The sequence below is a fragment of the Phallusia mammillata genome, chromosome 3, assembly GCF_965637545.1.
Source record: "Phallusia mammillata chromosome 3, kaPhaMamm4.hap1.1, whole genome shotgun sequence".
Lineage (NCBI taxonomy): Eukaryota > Metazoa > Chordata > Ascidiacea > Phlebobranchia > Ascidiidae > Phallusia > Phallusia mammillata.
The window spans coordinates 9,863,392-9,880,544 of record NC_137254.1 but is presented as its reverse complement, the minus strand read 5'-3'; the positions used below and the strand labels follow the sequence as shown (position 1 = coordinate 9,880,544).

Here is a 17,153-nt window from a genome sequence, read left to right as displayed (position 1 = left end):
TGAAGACAGTTTTTTCTATAAGTGAAATAAGTCATTTACAACAAATACTTGGTACCAGCAGAAATTTTAATGCATATGAAGACAGTTTATCATTAGCAAATTATGTCATTTGTAGCAAACACTTGGTACCAGCAGAAATATTAAAGCATGTGAAGACAGTCTTCTTATCAGTGAAGTAAGTCATTTACAACAAATACTTGGTGCCTGCAGAAATATTAAAACGTCTGAAGACAGTTTTTCTATTAATGAAGTAAGTCATTAACAGCAAACACTTGGTACGAGCAGAAATATCAAAGTATGTGAAAATAGTTTTTCTATTAGTCAAGTAAGTCTTTTACAGCTAATACTTGGTATAATCAGAAATATTAAAGAATGTGATGAGAGTTTTTCATTATTGAAGTAAGTCATTTACAACAAACTCTTGGTAACAGCAGAAATAATAATGCACGTGAGTAGAGTCTTTCTGTTTGTGAAGTGAGTCATTTACAGCAAACACTTGTCACCAGCAGAAATATTAATGCATGTAAAGACAGTTTTTCTGTAAGTGAAGTAATTCATTTACAACGAACACTTGGCACCAGCAGAAATATTAAAGCATGTGAAGATCAGTTTTTGTATTAGTGAAGTAAGTCATTTACAACTTACCCCTGGTACCGGCAGAAATATTGAAACATGTGAAAAAAGTTTCTCCATTAGTGAATTATGTCATTTATAGCAAGTAATTGGTATCAGCAGAAATAATAAAGCATGTGAAGACAGTTTTTTTTGTGAAGTAAGTCATTCACAACAAACACTTGGTACCAGCAGAAATATCAAAGCATGTGAAGACAGTTTTTCTGTTAGTAAATCAGTCCTTGGATATTAAGGACACATGCACCCCTGATTAAGTTCCCCGTATTAAAAGATTGAAAGGAGGTGCAAAATACCTCCATTTAACAGTATTGTTGTAATTTACTTGTTGTTTCCATATGTTAATGACCTAATATATCATAGTGAGAACTAATAATATAAATGAAAATATAATGTAAGAGAAAGCAGAATGTTTTGTGCTTCTGTAACTTGAACTTCTGTGGGTTACTGTGGGCTTTCAGATTAGCAAATCTGAACTACAGGTTGCACGTTGCCTAAGAAATATTGAACCCCCTCCATTGTGATCGTTGTTCCATAACACAGTGTGATTTGTTCCCCGAATTCGATTTCATTGCTCTCTACTGACTTCCTGTGACCAAACTGTTAATCAAATATCCGACACTAATTGAACGTAAATAAATCCATTTAATTTCTTTTTTAGTTTGTAGTACTGGGCCAAAAACTTAACTGAATAGTCCATGGCACCTGACTCATACAGAGACACAAGAAACCTTGACCGGGTTTGTTCGCGGTAACGCCTAGGACTCAAAGCCTTTGAAAAGACATAGATGAATAGCTGGGATCAACCCTGAAGCACACTTATACTGAAATGATAGTACGTCAGGCCCTTTTAAATGCATCATATCGAATGCTTGGTGACTATGTGCAACGCCACTATTTGTAAGTAACAATCATGTAATGGATAGTAATGTCTTTTAAAATGACGAAAGGTTTTTTTTAGAAATTATTCTCACTAGGTACCTCCAGAGAGCTACTCGAATCAACTGGGTTTTGAAATTTTTGTATTCAGTCCGTTTTGATCGCCGAACAAAATACAGGGGTCGTACAGACTCCCATAGCACTTCTAAATGCACACATTTAAACGCGTTTTTCTCAGCGAGCTTCATGCAATGAGCCATAGCATTTCGTCGTATTGCATTGTATGCCTTAATACGAAAGCGTTAACCAAACGATTGTCGTGCAGTCAACCATTTCTCTCTGGACGAGCATAACTGTAGGGGAAAGCGGGGTATAATGGGACACTTACGCGGAAACCGTCGTAGCTTCGTTAACACTGGTAATATTGAACCCAAACTTACATGACAGGTAGTTTAATCTATCTCCTACAGAAACCAACCCCAATAGCCAAGCTTTACTTTACAAACAACAAGTTATTTTAAATTTCCCAAGGGTCCGTTTTTTCCCATTTTGCCCCATGGGTAGGGTAAAATGAGGTTTTGTCATACTGCACTAAAATGAGTAAGAAGAAAATACACGAAATAGCAACAAATTGTTTTTTTGCATTTATAAACAAAGTAGTTGCGAAAAACAACAACAAATACAACCAATAAACACTTTTTTTCAGTAACAGGCCTAATCACTGGCATAAATCGCAAATACACCTTCAAACTCTTCAACTCCAGCACACAAGTAATGTGCCTACCTAGGACAGATACAGCATCAAATCCATCCTTCTGCAGAATTGGAATAAAACTCACAAAATAAGCAGGCTGCATCTTCTTTTTGATTAACTTTCACATTGTTTGCAGCTTTTTTATACTTTAAAGACTTCTTGCAGCATTTTCCCTTTTTAGGTATTTTTTTCTTTGTTTCATGTTTGTAACTTCAGCTTTAACAGATAAGGGGAGCTAGTTAAAATACTTGTTGAACACCTCTTTTTTTCTAATAGTTGTTTGTTTGACTTTTGTAATTGGCATCACATCACAAATAGATTGGGCAAATGACAAATCACGATTTGATGTAGTATCTGTGATACTGGTAGGTGGTAGCATTGTCCATGTTTGGCTCAGCATTCAGCACTATGTTATTTAAACGACTCTTTTAAAAGTATTGTGACCGATGGAGTGGTGATAATAGATGGGTCAATATCAGTAGTTGTCAAGAGGGCATAATCTGCCTCATCAAAGACATTTTCATTTACTGGCCAAGTACCTGTTGTTTTAAATCAATTAATAACAGTACCAGTTTTGTCTATTAGTTTTTCTCTTATATATTCTTGCCATGCTGGTTGTCTAATGAAAATACAAACTTCGATAGATTACATTTAAATAAAAAATAATATAATTTCCAAATCCTAAAAGAATTCTTTGTGTCTTAACTGTTTGGCAGTTAGCCAGCTATGCTATACCAATAAAAATACTGGATAGCTTGCCATTGTGATAGCAAAAACAATAAATATGGGTTCGTTGTATTGCAATACCACAGTGGGGTAAAATGAAGTGGGGTACTTCATTTTGCCCTCCACCTGTACTGAACAGAAAAAGCTTTCACAAAAAATAATAATAACTGGAAAACTTTTTGATTCATTACCAATTGTTTTGTCTCAGCACTAACCAATCTAAATCACAGACTTTTTATTTCTTAACTGTATATGTCTTGGGAAAAAAGAATCAAAATTATGTCACTTATTTTAAGAAACAGGCTATTTTAAAATTTTTACTATAAACTTTTTAAATAACCGCCGAAATCAAAATCTTTCCTTGACAAGATTGATAGTCAAAATGGCCGCCTAAACACAGATTCGGCGCACGGTGGCGTAAGTAGGTCGCCTAAAAACGGTCAACTTCATTTTACCCCACCACCTCATTTTACCCCGCTCTCCCCTACATGTTATAACCGGGTTGAGTTTCGTGTAGTCTGCGAAAGTGCCTATTTATTGCATAGACATAATTGCTTTGTCAATAGTTAAGCTTGTTACAAGCACAATTATGCATGTACAAAGCCTTAGTGCTTGTTTTGAAAAAAAATTGTCAAGTAAACACTTGCAAAAGTTTTAAAAATGTACACGACTATTAGGGTGGTGACTTGTGTTCTTTTTTTAAGAAAAATACGTTGGAAAAAACTTACGTCTTTTATGCGATAAATTAAATTCTTAAGCTGCTCGGGACATGTGTCGACCTCATACACTGACATTTTGTGCCATAAGTGACTCTGAGTCGTTCGGATTGAATTTCTGATGCGGAACAATAGACAGGGAAGAGCCATCTAATCTATTTACTCATTGAAATTTCTCGGAATATCATTATTTCTTCAAAAAGATTCAAATCAAGCGCATTTTTACTGCATTTAGGAATTTATATTCTGTTGCGAAATGTGTATGTTGGTGCCCCATCATCTTTTTTCGAGTTTTGGATAACTTTAAATTTTGCTCATTGATCATTTTTTTAACATAACCAACAGATAGATGCATATGTACGTGGGAGCGTTTTTTTTTTGTTTTTGTTTTTGTCAAACGGGCCATTTGATTTTAAAATGGTCCGAAATGTTTTGATGCCGCACTGCGCTCAAACCATTCATGTGAGGCTGCGTGGCGTAAAGTGATGCGTTAAGAAAGATTTTAACACCATGGGCGCAAGACGACCGATTTCAGGTTTCGCGTATTGGACAATCAATGTCGTATCGGGATTGGATATAGCTTGACAAAACAAAACTATGACAATTATTACCAATTCCAAAAAAATGTGGTGAAGTTCTATTTTACGTGATTTTAGTAAATAAGGTTTGTAAAATACCAACACAGAAATGTGTTAATGTAAAAGCATGGAGCCAATAAATGATAAGCTGCCGACTAGCCAATATGGCCGATCTCTCGGTCACCAGATGCACTGATGAGATCTTATAGGTCGAAACAGTGTGAACTCTCTTCAGAAATGTATAATTTTTCTAAAAATTACTCGGGAATTGCAGTGGCATTCGAATATTTAACCATGATAGGCCAAAAATTTAAACTGTTAATTTAACCATGAAGGGCTCATTAACGGACGAAATTTAATATCTTGGATCCCGTTCTTGAGTCACAAGTACCGTATAACTTATATACACAACACAGTATGAGATTCTTTTTGTAAGCAACGATCATATGTAATGCATGTCAATGTCGTTTTAAAATCAATATGGTTTTGCTTGATGCTTTTCCACTAGGTGTCTAAACAGAGCTACTTAAATCAAATTTTGAATGGAAATTCTGTATTGATTCAGTCTTTATTCTGTATGAAGCCGAAATTAACACAAGGGTGATATAGTTTACCATAGAATATTTATAGGCACAAATTTCGACGCTTGTTTTCCAAGCGAACTTTGTGCATTCAGCCAAAACCCTTCATTGCATTGTGTTGTGTTGTATATACGTAAGCGTTTCGACCAATCGTCATGCAGAAAACGTGTTTCGTGTAGTCTGCAAATATACCTATTTATTACATGGACACAATCTCTTAGTCAATTATAGTTGTACTTGCTACATGCACGTACTAAGTCTTTTTGCTCATTTTGAAAAACAATGTGGACGATTTTAACATTTACAACCAAGTTTTTTGTAACGAAATGGGATTTGGGTGTTGCAATATCATAATCATATCCTTGGGCATTAAAATTTTTTTCACTATTTGTAAAATTAATTTCACCATTTATGGTGCCATTTGTTGCTTTTCGTCCCTCAACTAAAACGTATTACCAGGCGGGATCAAAGTAAAACACACAAATCATAACTGAAAGAGACAAAAGCGTCGACGTAAAACCGCATACATTGTCAAACAGTGTATTTCTTTAAAGAAGCGAATAATGAAACCAGCAAACAATTACCACACGCAAAATTGTATATTTGGAGGTTCGGAGGTGGGTTGTGATCTTGTTTTAAGGAAACTTTAATTGAATATAAAACAATATGTTTTTATAGCAAATTAACACCTTGCTTTACTTGGTGTGAGATCCTGTGCTATAATTAAACCCTGAAACGTCAGGTTGGCAATATTTGAAGCGGAACAACGTTTAGGAAACGTCAATCACAAATTTAATGGGAATCGTGGAAAATTTTGTAGTTCTTGTGCCTGATAGTAGTTCTGCGAATGTTTAATTCCTCGTAACTATAAATGAATTTGTTCCGAAATAAAACACGGAGCCTTTGGATTTGGACTTTTTATGTGGAACAACCACCAGGCTATTTCAATGATATATTTGCCATCGCAAAGTATCAGAATCGAACATAATAAGTCAAGTGCATTTTTGCTGCATTTAACAACTTTTAATCTGTTACAAACTGTGTATGCTTGCTGCACTTTTAATTACATTGCTACGTTTCAAAACAGCATAACAGTTTCCTAGTAATAAATAACTTAAAACATCTGTTTTATAGTTAATTGATTACTTCTCTACATAACCAACAGATAGTTGTATATCCAAGTGAGAGTGTTTTTTGACAAACGCACCATTTTGTTTTTGGTTCCAAATTTTTTAATAGCGCACTGCGCGCAAATCATTCATGTAAGGCTGCGTGGCGTGATGTGATGCGTTAAATTTGTTTGGCAATACCATGGGCACAAGACCACCGATTACAGGTGTGCAATCGGGATTGGATCTAGCTTGGCAAAACAAAACTATGATCTTAATTACCAATCACTAAATATCGTTACAAACCAGTTTGATTAAGTTATATTTTGATTTTAGGATTTCAATAACAAAAGGTTTCTAATATACCAACACAGGAATACATTAATTATGCTTACAAGCTACCCCAAATTACATTTGCATTCGAAACTTTATCATTATTCGCAGGTTTTATAAACTGTTCTATTAACCATGATGAGCCCATTGACGGACGAAATTCAATATCTTTGGTCGTCGTTCTTGAGTCACGACTAAAATATAACTCACTTACACAACAAAGTATATAACTACAACAAAGTTATGAAATCTCATTTTGTAAGCAACGATTATGGCAATAATGCATAGCAATGTCTTTTTAATTTCTTTATGCCTTTGCACTAGGCGTCTCAACAGAGCTACTCAAATCAAATTGTAAATGCAAATTTCTGCTTTGATTCCGTCTTTATACATTTTAAAGCCGAACATGACACAAGGGTCATACAGTTTACCACAGCACTTAACTGCAAAAATTAGACGTTTGTTTTCCAAGCCAGCTTTTGCAATCAGCCATGGCCTTCATTACATTGCATTGTATTTTAAGCCTAAATACGAATTCGGTGACATAAGAATAGTCGTCCAGTCAACCATTGCTCTATATTACAAACATAAATGTACACGGTTACAGAGAGTTTCCAAATAAATAGTGCACTTTAGCATGGTGCGTATTGACGTTCTAATAATTGCGAAAAATCGTTGCAACCCAGTTTATTCAATGACTATTTTCGTGATTGCAAGATATAAATACTTTAATGTTTGTGAAAACAACACAATAATGCAAAAATTATGTTATAAATCTAATCAATTTTGCCCGAAAAGCAAGTTGAGCATGAGAAACTTTATACTTTTAAAATTGTATATTTCTGTGTGATCGGAATAATGAAAATCCGCATATTTTCACCTGAAAAAGTCCGCAGGAATATTACTAGTTTCGTGGTGACTAGTTCTTGTTTTGTAGAAATACTGTCGCACAAAACAATATGTTTATATGTGGCATATTAAATACTTGCGTGACATGATGTAAGATTCTGTTCCAAAAATAAACTCTGATCCGTTCGGTTTGAATTTTTGATGGGGAACAGCAGACATGGAAATGTCAATCATATATTGCGAACCGAAATTTCCAGAATCGTAAATATTTATTTCCAAAATATATCAATGTAAGCGCATTATTACAGCTGCAAACAATTTAGATACCGTTACAACACAGCATTAACATTTGCGAGTAATGATTCATTTCAAACATTTGTTCATTTAAATTTTTCACTTTTTTATTTCCTATCAACTGATCGCCGCAAACTAAAATTTGGAACTGCAACCAGATAAAGTTTTATCGGATTTAACTACAACTTTGTAGGTTGTTTCTGACTAAAATTGTAACTTGGCTTGTGGCAACAGTTCGTTTCTAAATTTCTTTTCGCTCATCCGACAAGACCATAATTTTGCTGGCAGATTTTGTCTATATTTCTAACTTTGAAATACGTTCTTTTAATTTTTTATATCTCAGCACTCTCGTGTTTTAAAGCCACTTAGTTATATCAACAGCGAATTTCCTATGTAAAGCAAACGGGCCAATTGCACACATAGTGAGAATGTTGGTTCTTCGTTTTCGTTAAATATTTGGCAACAACTTGAAACTTGGCCAGCAGTTCGTACGAGTAATTTCAATTTGACTAGAGCAAACCGTTTAATTTTACTTAAATCCGATCGTGTTTGAGAGATAGTTAGTAATGCCAAGAGGAAGTTTATTTATTGCGGGAGTCTTCGTGCTATGCGAACAATGAGAACGTCTGTTTTTGATATTTCTTTCATCCGATGAGTGAAACGAGCAGCATTTTGCAACCAATTCTTGACCGCAATTCCCAGTTGGCTTGCAAAATCAACGTTTAATTTTGTCCTAGTTTGTTCGTGTTTTAGATTCAACTAGTTATGATAACAGCGAGGTGCTTCTGTTGCGTTAACGGTCGTCTTGGGAGAAATAAATATGATGCTATTTTGGTTTTGCTAACCTAAACAAACTGAAACTTTGCGAGTAGTATCTGAAAGCAATTCCAAGTTGGCTCGTGGAAACCATTTTATTTTATCTCTGTTTGTTCGTGGTTTAGAGGTTACTTGCTATGCAGAGAGCGAACTATTCTATCGTTTTAACGGCAGTAACTACGAAAATAGGAATGGTGTACGCTTGTGATTTCCGTTTCGCTAACCTGGACAATCTGAAACTTCGCGAGCAATTTCTCTCTGCAATTCTAAGTTGGCTCGTGAAAACCGTTTAATTGTATCTCAGTTGGTTCGTGTTGTGTAGCCAATAAGGTATGAAATTCGCTTGTCACTTCCGTTTCGCTAACCTGAACAATCTGAAACTTACAGTATCTGACTGCAATTCCAAGTTGGTATTTGCAAACTATTCAATTTTATCTCTGTTTGTTCGTGTTATAGAGCTAACAAGGTCCTACATAAAAGAAGAATGATGTACGCTTGTCATTTACGTTTCGCCAACCTGAATAATGTGAAATTTTTCGAGCATTTTCTAACTGCAATTCCAAGTTGGCTTGTCAAAAAACGTTTAATTTTATCTTTATTCGTTCGTATTTTGGAACCAATAAGTTATGGCAATAGCGAGGTGCTTCTGTTGCGTTAACGGTCGTCTGTGGAGAAAAAATATGATGTTATTTCGGTTTTGCTAACCTGAAGAATCTGAAACTTTGCGAGCAGTATCTGACTGCAATTTCAAGTTGACTCGTATAAACCGTATAATTTTATCTCTGCTGTTTGATCGTGTTATTAGAGCTAACAAGGTATAATGAAAGCGAATTATTCTATCGTTTTAATGGCCGTTCCTATGAAAATAACAATAATGTAAGCTTGTGATTTTCGTTTAAATATTATTTCAAACACGTTTTTTTTTTCGAACATGGGAAAGTTTGTTGGGCGATAATGAGGTTGGATTTCAGTTCTTGTGGTTGCATGCGTAAGTGACGTCATATTTTACGTCCGCCACTTTGTATTTTTGTAAAACTCGGCGCTTATATAGTTTTTAGACAAATACTGTCCGAATCCAGCGGACAGCACCCGGCAACCCTAGTGTTATAGTTTTAAATTGATTTTAGAGCTATTAGCTTACTGTACAAATTGTTGGATCCTTATTGCTAATTAAAATATAGTCTTGGAAAAAAGAAAGAAGGGTGGTGAAGCTAGTGTGTACCAGAAGGAATGGACAAACTGGTCCTTTTTAAGAATATGAAGGATAAACCTGTATTCCTTGTTGGTTGCAAATACGTAGCAGCAAAAAATTAAAATAAAAAAAGCGTTGAAATGCCAAGCCACTTGACTGCTTTGGGTATTTGATTCCCATATTTTTTAAAATTGGCCCGCTCGAAATGTTGTGCAATTCATGCGGCCCGCGGTACTAAGTAGGTTCCCCATCCCTGCCTTCGATGTTCAACTAGGATTGTGGGGCCGGGAAACCCTGATGCCAGGATTATGTTCTTAAAATACAGGAAATGGAGCCTGACTATTGAACTGATAGGGGTTTGAAGAAAACCTGGCATAAAACAGCAATGTTTTAAATGAAATTACTTGCTAAAATTAATGCATTCCTGCTCCTTACATTTATTCCACTAGGGTTTCAATATGTATTTGCGCATGCATAGTATTGTAGTAAGAGAACGTTAATGTTTCGTGTTGACACTAACAGCTGCTGTATACAGTCCAACTTAAAGAAGCACAATAAACTGAAGAGCTAATTAAATATCGATGCTTGCATTGGTGTTCGTATTGCAGTAAAATTTGTTTGTGCACCCACACGAAAATAGCGTTATTCGTTTGCGTAGAGAAACAACTGTTGGATCTTATTTAAATATGCTTTTACCTTACGAGATTATGCGTTTAATGCAACGCACAGTCCACAAAGTCGTTACTCTAAAAAAGAGTTATGAAATCTTGTTGTATATGAATCGATATTAAACTTACAATTTTCTCCTGCAAAACGATTAATTATGGTTTTAGTCTAATCATAATTATGAGCAGTTAGTAATAATATAGTTGTAAATAACTTATCGCCACCAAGATGTGGGATTTGAAGCCAAAACTCAATGCTCAAACATCTATCAGGCAAAAAATGATCAAGCTGTTAACATTTGAACAACGACAAACTATGAACGCCACGCTTAAACTGCCCCAAATTGTCACTTTCTGTGCAAAGTAAAATTGTGGCTCGTTTACTTTTGTAAGGGTTTGATGGAGTTGTGTTGTTTAGAATAGGGTGTCGATGAAACGCACTGTGTGTAAACCAAACTTAAAAACCAAAGTATGTGCTGTTCTGTTACCGAAATATTTTGACTGCCCCAAAATTCAATCTTGCAATTTATGGTGGCTATCAATCCTTTACAAAGTAAACCATAATAGACCTGCCAATCTGCTATATGCCCCGGGATTGTTTCCCCAATTTAGTAAACGTCTCATAACACTGCTATTATGGCTTACCAAGAAAATACTGGTTTTACAAAAAGAGCATCGCGCGGTTAGTATATTCTGTAATAGGTATGCGAAATTGCAACGACTTCAATACACCAGGTCTATCCACATGAAAACTAATACGACACATCAAATCAAAGCAATGGAAAATCGACTGTTCACCAGAAGCCTCTCAGCAGAACACAGTGTCGTTTTACAACAAGTGCCAACCGGCTTTAGCAATTGGGCTGTTGACTAATCACAGGCCCACACAATTTATTGAAGGCTACCAAATACATCCATAATTGATGTTTTAAAAATGACCGTGCAACTAAAACGAACAGTGAAACAAATTAAACGAAACAACAAGATTGAAAATTAGCGTAAAAATAACTAACAGATGCTGGTGGCGCTGAAAAGAAAACATAGGAAAATCACATTTGAAAATAAACAGATTAATGAAATATCATTATACAGAGCACAAGTAAAGCAGATGCCATGAAAAAAACATAACAAGATATACCTTGATAAAAAAGGGTGCTGTGTGCTTTGTAACTGAAATGTAGTGTAAATAATTTCGCCACAGTACAAACATGTTATGTTAGAAAAACTTGTTTTGTTTACATTTAGTGACATTTAGGTTCTGCACTTGCAGCATTTGCATTTGCAATCACTTGCAGCATTCATCATTTGCAAATGAACACGGATACAAATGACGTGTTAATTTTCTTTTTTCAGGAAATCTGCTGACGAGCGAGGTAGGGGAAATGTCAGTTATTCCACGTGTCGTAAATCGCAGAAAAAATCCGAAAAAAAAGAAAAAATAATTTTAAAAGTATAAATATGCTGTTAAATGACACAAATTGTCAGTTGATCCAGTTTAGTAAACAAGACAAGTCAGGCTATTTTAATACTTAACATTTAACACATTTTAGGTTACATCAGTTTTTCGTTCTCCTTTCTTACACAAGGTCAACTAAAATAACATCACTGTAAGTTAAAAGGTGAGTGACTTATTAAACATTAAACAGCATTATGCAGTCATGTTATGGAAATCTGTGATTTGAGTGACTAGTGAACAGATACATTGTTCACAACGTGGGCTAATGTTTGTTTATTTGTTTAGAAATCTCTCCATGATGTTTGTTGCTGCAATCTTCATATTGTTGTTTGCACCACCTACATGCTCTCAGTGTAAGTTTTCATAAAATCAACGTATTCTGCGCAATAACTTTTAATTCATCAGTTTACTCAATATTCATCCCTAAAAAAATTGTCCCAACATCATGATAAAGTGAAACAATCGTGTAGCATTCTTTGTGGCCAAGTGTGTTTAATTGCTTTGTTTGAGACTAATAGTGTCCAGTCTTTGCAAGTCTCTTAAAATGCCTATTTTAAAACTTGCGTTGTGTATAGATCAATGCGCATATACCTAGTTAATATTGTGGTAATATTTCTTATAATACCATGGTAAACATTATGTATATTGCTCATGCTACTATAGACGCTATCATATAAGTGTTGTTTATACAGTTACCACAGTCCGTCAAACACCTTCGCCACACCAGAACTCACATCAGCCGAAATTTAGCTAAATACCGATAGGCAGCGCAAAGAGTTAAATTATTAAAATAGCTGTAAAACAGGTTTAGTGTTAGAAACAAATTTAGTAGGTTTTAAGTTAAAAATGAAAAAAAAAATACATTTGATTTGATCTCTTTGATACAAAACCCTATCACAAAACAAACAGCCCTAACCTTCAGTATCTTAACAGAAATATATTTTTAAATAGACACAAGTGCTTCCTGTGCCTTCTAGAGTGTTAAGCAAATTATCAGCTCTCGTGTGGTATGATGTCAGTTCATTTTCCTTGTCACAAAAACGATTTATTTACTTTACAACAAATATAACTGTTTATTCGCGACGTGCTGACATTTTATATGAAAACAATTTTAACAAATGCTTACTTACTAGCAACATTTGCACATTTATTTGCTAAAATTTGGTGACTGGTTTGAAGTACGTTTACTGATTGTCACTGTGATGTAAAACAACGTCAACAATCCGCCACAATGTTTGTGTTTGTTACAGTTTTCAACTGCGAAGGTGGTCGAAGTGCTTTATATGCCCGGTTTTTTTGTAATGGATATCGGGAATGCGGTGACGGAAGTGATGAGAAACAAGTCACATTTTCCACCAACCCTGAAAACTTAACATCAACCTATATCAGGTGAACGTTACATTTTTTGTTTTGTTTTAAAAATTTTAAAGTAACATAACATCAAAAGCGAATAATGAGGATTATATTTGTATTCAATGTTAAGATTCATTTTTATTAATGTTACGAATTTCGTTAATCATCGTATTTAATAATTGGATACTTGTCACATTAAATTCATAATATTTCACTTTACAGCTGCGACAACACGCTTAACGGTGTGAGTAAAGTGTGCGCACTGCGAAGACAAGAATATTGCATGGGTGACATTCCATGTCGGGATAAAACACTTTGTGACGGCATATTGTGCCCCTCCCATTTCCGATGTCCGAATTCAACTTGTTGGAAGCGTTCGACTGTGTGTGATGGCGATCCCTGCAATGACTGTCCTGCGTTTCAACACTGGAATAACGGATACGGCTTCAAATGTTTCAAAAACAACCGAATGTGCTCACTCCCGCAAATGTTCTTGTGGGATGAAGTGAAAGATTGTGATAATGGCTCTGATTTGTGTTTCACTCCCGAAAATGGAGATGCCAGGTAAGGTCAATTGTGTTCTATTTTTGTTTTGTTTAGTATCGCTTTCGAATACCTTACTGTCTGTACGAGGAAGCGTCAAGCGATTAGATTTGCTAAAGTGATGACCATATATACTTGAGTCAACAGCCCAGAGAATAAGCCCAATATAAAGCGTCAAACACGGCATAGGTATGGCAAACCATTCTTTCAACATAGATTTCGATTAAAAATGTATACGTGATGCTTATATAGTTTGATTGCAAAATTTACGGTTGGCTTAAACAGACAAATACGAATCAGAGTTTTACCATTGCTATAATTTGACTTAAATTCTATACACGCTACTATTATTTAAGCGCATAGGTCCTATAATAAGCAAATTGCGCAGTAAATCTTTTCACATTAATAAAATTTCATTTTAAGTGAAGCAACTGCGACAATTCAAGGTCATTAAATCAGATCAGGACGCAAAAAGAAACAAGCAAACACGGTAGTAAAACCAAAGCGATTGCAGTCATCGATCTGTCGGAAGAATATTGATTCACTTGAATATTGATTGTGGTTCCGTCAAACTAAGCCATTTATTTTCACAAATATCCAACTTTTCTGGGCGAGGTTCAACAAGAGTCACATTGGAACACTGTGCAATACCTAACTTTTTGTTTAAAATGTTTACTGTGGTAATGCTGATGAAGGGCCTCTACACTTATGTCAGACGTCCGCGAACAGCTCGATGTAGACTCCATCGGGTTAAAAACTAATTTTTGTTTGACTGACATATTGCTCTGAACATTCCATACACGTGGCAATGTATGCAGTAACTTCAAAACGTAAGTCGCTTACGTAGGTGAAAAAATCTTGGTCGTGATCGCAAGTCAGTCACCGGAAAAACCATTCGGTTGGCTTTGGCGTGGTGACAGCACAGGGCATATTTGTCACAACATAAGATCCTGTTTCGCAATTTTCTGTGTCGTGCGCTAATTTATGGTATCGCATTAAGGCAGCGCCGATGGTGAAAGGTCGCTTGTACACTATACACGCCGATAGTGAAGGGTCGCTTGTACGCAATACACGCCGATGAATTCAATTGCCTTTCCCTGTCAGTTGGTTGCAAAATGTTGGTGAAGGAAGTAGCCCAAACAATTCGTTTTCGTTCCGGTGTCTGCTTTTGGAAGTTTGGGGAGCGAAACGCTCCTTCCGAAAGGAAGCCACAGTATAGGAACATCGCACAGAATAGTTCAATGTTTTTTGAAAATAAATGGCTAAATTTGATGGGCGCCTAAATCTTTTATTGGCGCGCATATGTCGCACAATATACATAATATATAAACAAAACAAGTACTATAAAAGGTTGATACGGATGTAAACAAACAAAACATAAGAAGTTAACGAACAAAAACATATCCCAACAACACAGAAAACAAAAACGAAAGGGCGCTAAAGATGTAAACACTGAAGAAACGAGAAGCACTGTGTGATTGGTCCACGAAACGGCCAATCAGAGGCTTCCCAGAAAGAACGTGCACAAGAGCGCATACTTCGCAAAAATATAGAAAAAGCACCCAATACGGACCAAAAAACGCACTGAATAGCGCATACATTGCAATATATACAACATGTTAACAGGCATACGAGGCAGAACACGCGTAGGTGCGTAAATAACAAAAACAAAAGGCACACAATTACAAAACAAGCCCTATTTGATTGGATCGCGTAGAGTCAATTCAGAGATATGGCATATGGATAAACTTATAAGTTTGAGAGCGCATATGGTGCAAATCAAAAATAAATAAAAGGCCTTTGTATGATTGGTCGATAAATCGGTCAATCAGAGGCATACGAGACAGAACAGACGTAGGCGCCTATATAACGAAAACAAAAGTAAACAATTGCAAAACAAGCGCTATTTGATTGGATCGCTGTTTGCTGGTGTGCGCGCTCGATGTTGAGGAGCCGGAGAAGGAGTGCATGCGTTTTATGAACGTTTCTTCTTCCTCCTCTTTGCTATTTGTGCTTATTTGGGTAGAATTAGTCAGTAATTTTAGTTCGTGGATCAGTGCAGGATCTCCCAATAGTAGGCCGTCACAAGGGTTCTTCTTCTTGGGCCTTTCTATTCCGCTGCTTTCTGTTACTCCGTCTTTGGCGGGGGCGTCCGAGAGACGGCCTTCAGGATGCATGTTGTCTTTAGCGGGGCTTCAGAATTCGGTTGTTGGTCTGCGGGGGCGGAGGTCTCTGTCTCTCCGTCAAGATTTGCGGGGGCGTAAGAGACGCGGCCCACAGTATGCGGTTGTTGGTCTGCGGGGGCGAAGGTCTCCATCTTTTCGTCATCTTCAACGAGGCGTCCGAGACACGGCCCGCAAGATTCTGATTCTCTTCGGCGGAGTTGGCGGCCTCTAAAACACCGTCATTATTTTCTTCAGCGTCTGTGTTGCCATCTTGGAGGTCGACAGGACCCTCTATGGCAACATTAGCTAGAGGGGCACTGCTCGCAGCAACATCTTCTGCATACAAAACACAGTGGGGGTAGTCCTTCAGACCACACGTAGAATGAGAATCCCCCGATTCGTATTCTCGAGCCGATTGGGTTTTCTCTCAACTCAGCCGTCTTGAGGTAAAAACCTCGTTTTCCATCTTGGACCCCGCAACGGTCCTTTACCTTCTCTGCCTTCTTGACAGTGGCATGTCTAGAGGCGAGTTACCCGCTATCCTCATCAACGGAGAAACACAGCGGTATCTCTTTGACTAAAACTGTGGTCATCTCGAGATCGTGCAAACGGGCGAACTCGTCCGCTCGTACCGTCTTCAGCTTCTCTGCAAGCTCTCTCGGGTTCTGCATGTAAAGTCTGTTAGACCCCCGCGTCGTTCGACAATTCCCTCCAAGTTGCGGATAGGAAAATTGATTTCAGCAAGCATTTCAAAAATTAAATTGCCTCGATTTCTTGGTTGGCAACTTAGCCAAAACCTCGGTTCCCCTACTGAAGGCAGGAACACCCCAGGAGACCTTGGTGGACAACTTTGTTGCACGCCGTGGGAACTCAGCTTTTTGCTGACGTCATGGTCGAAATGGTCTCGACCTGTGACGTATGTTGTCGAAATTGACCGTTGTCTCAATTTGTGCAAAATAGTTAGTGCTTGCAAGGATCTCAGTTTGCAACATACCACGTAGAAACTGTCCTTTATCGGTAACTAAACAAATGCAGCAGATGTATGCTCCAGGAGCGTAGGGTCCAGACCGTTTAGTTCTACCGCGCATGGGTCCTGAAAAGGACCGGGTTTGAGCGAACTAGGGACGGTTGTGGGGGGGGGGTTCCGTACGTCTTAAGGACGCACAGAAGGGAGTAAGGAGGATCGGACCATCGACCACTAGGGCGCGGTTGCCGGTTGGGGAAAGGTGACTATCCTTTGTGGTGTAAGCACGCGCGGAAGGTGGGTAAAAAAGGAGGGTGCAGCCAATTCTCGAAAAATCCCCAAGCATTGGTGGCACTGACAAGGGCCCAACGGGCAGCGGCGGAGGGTAATGGAGGCAAGGAAGTGTGCACAGAGGAAGGAGGAGAGGATTTACGTTCTAGAGACAACTTCTGATTCCGGGGAGCCGACAAAGCTTCTAAAGCCGGGCTAGATCCGCCTTAAAACCTGTTGACTTCGTTGGCTGTTAGCCTCAACTCACAAGGGGCAACCG

The 17,153-nt window shown here is 37.3% G+C and overlaps 1 pseudogene; it reads right to left on the bottom strand.

Moving 5' to 3' along the window:
- Positions 1 to 2,130: 2,130 nt before the first annotated feature.
- LOC145219459 (uncharacterized) lies at positions 2,131 to 15,651 on the bottom strand (annotated as a pseudogene).
- Positions 15,652 to 17,153: the final 1,502 nt, after the last annotated feature.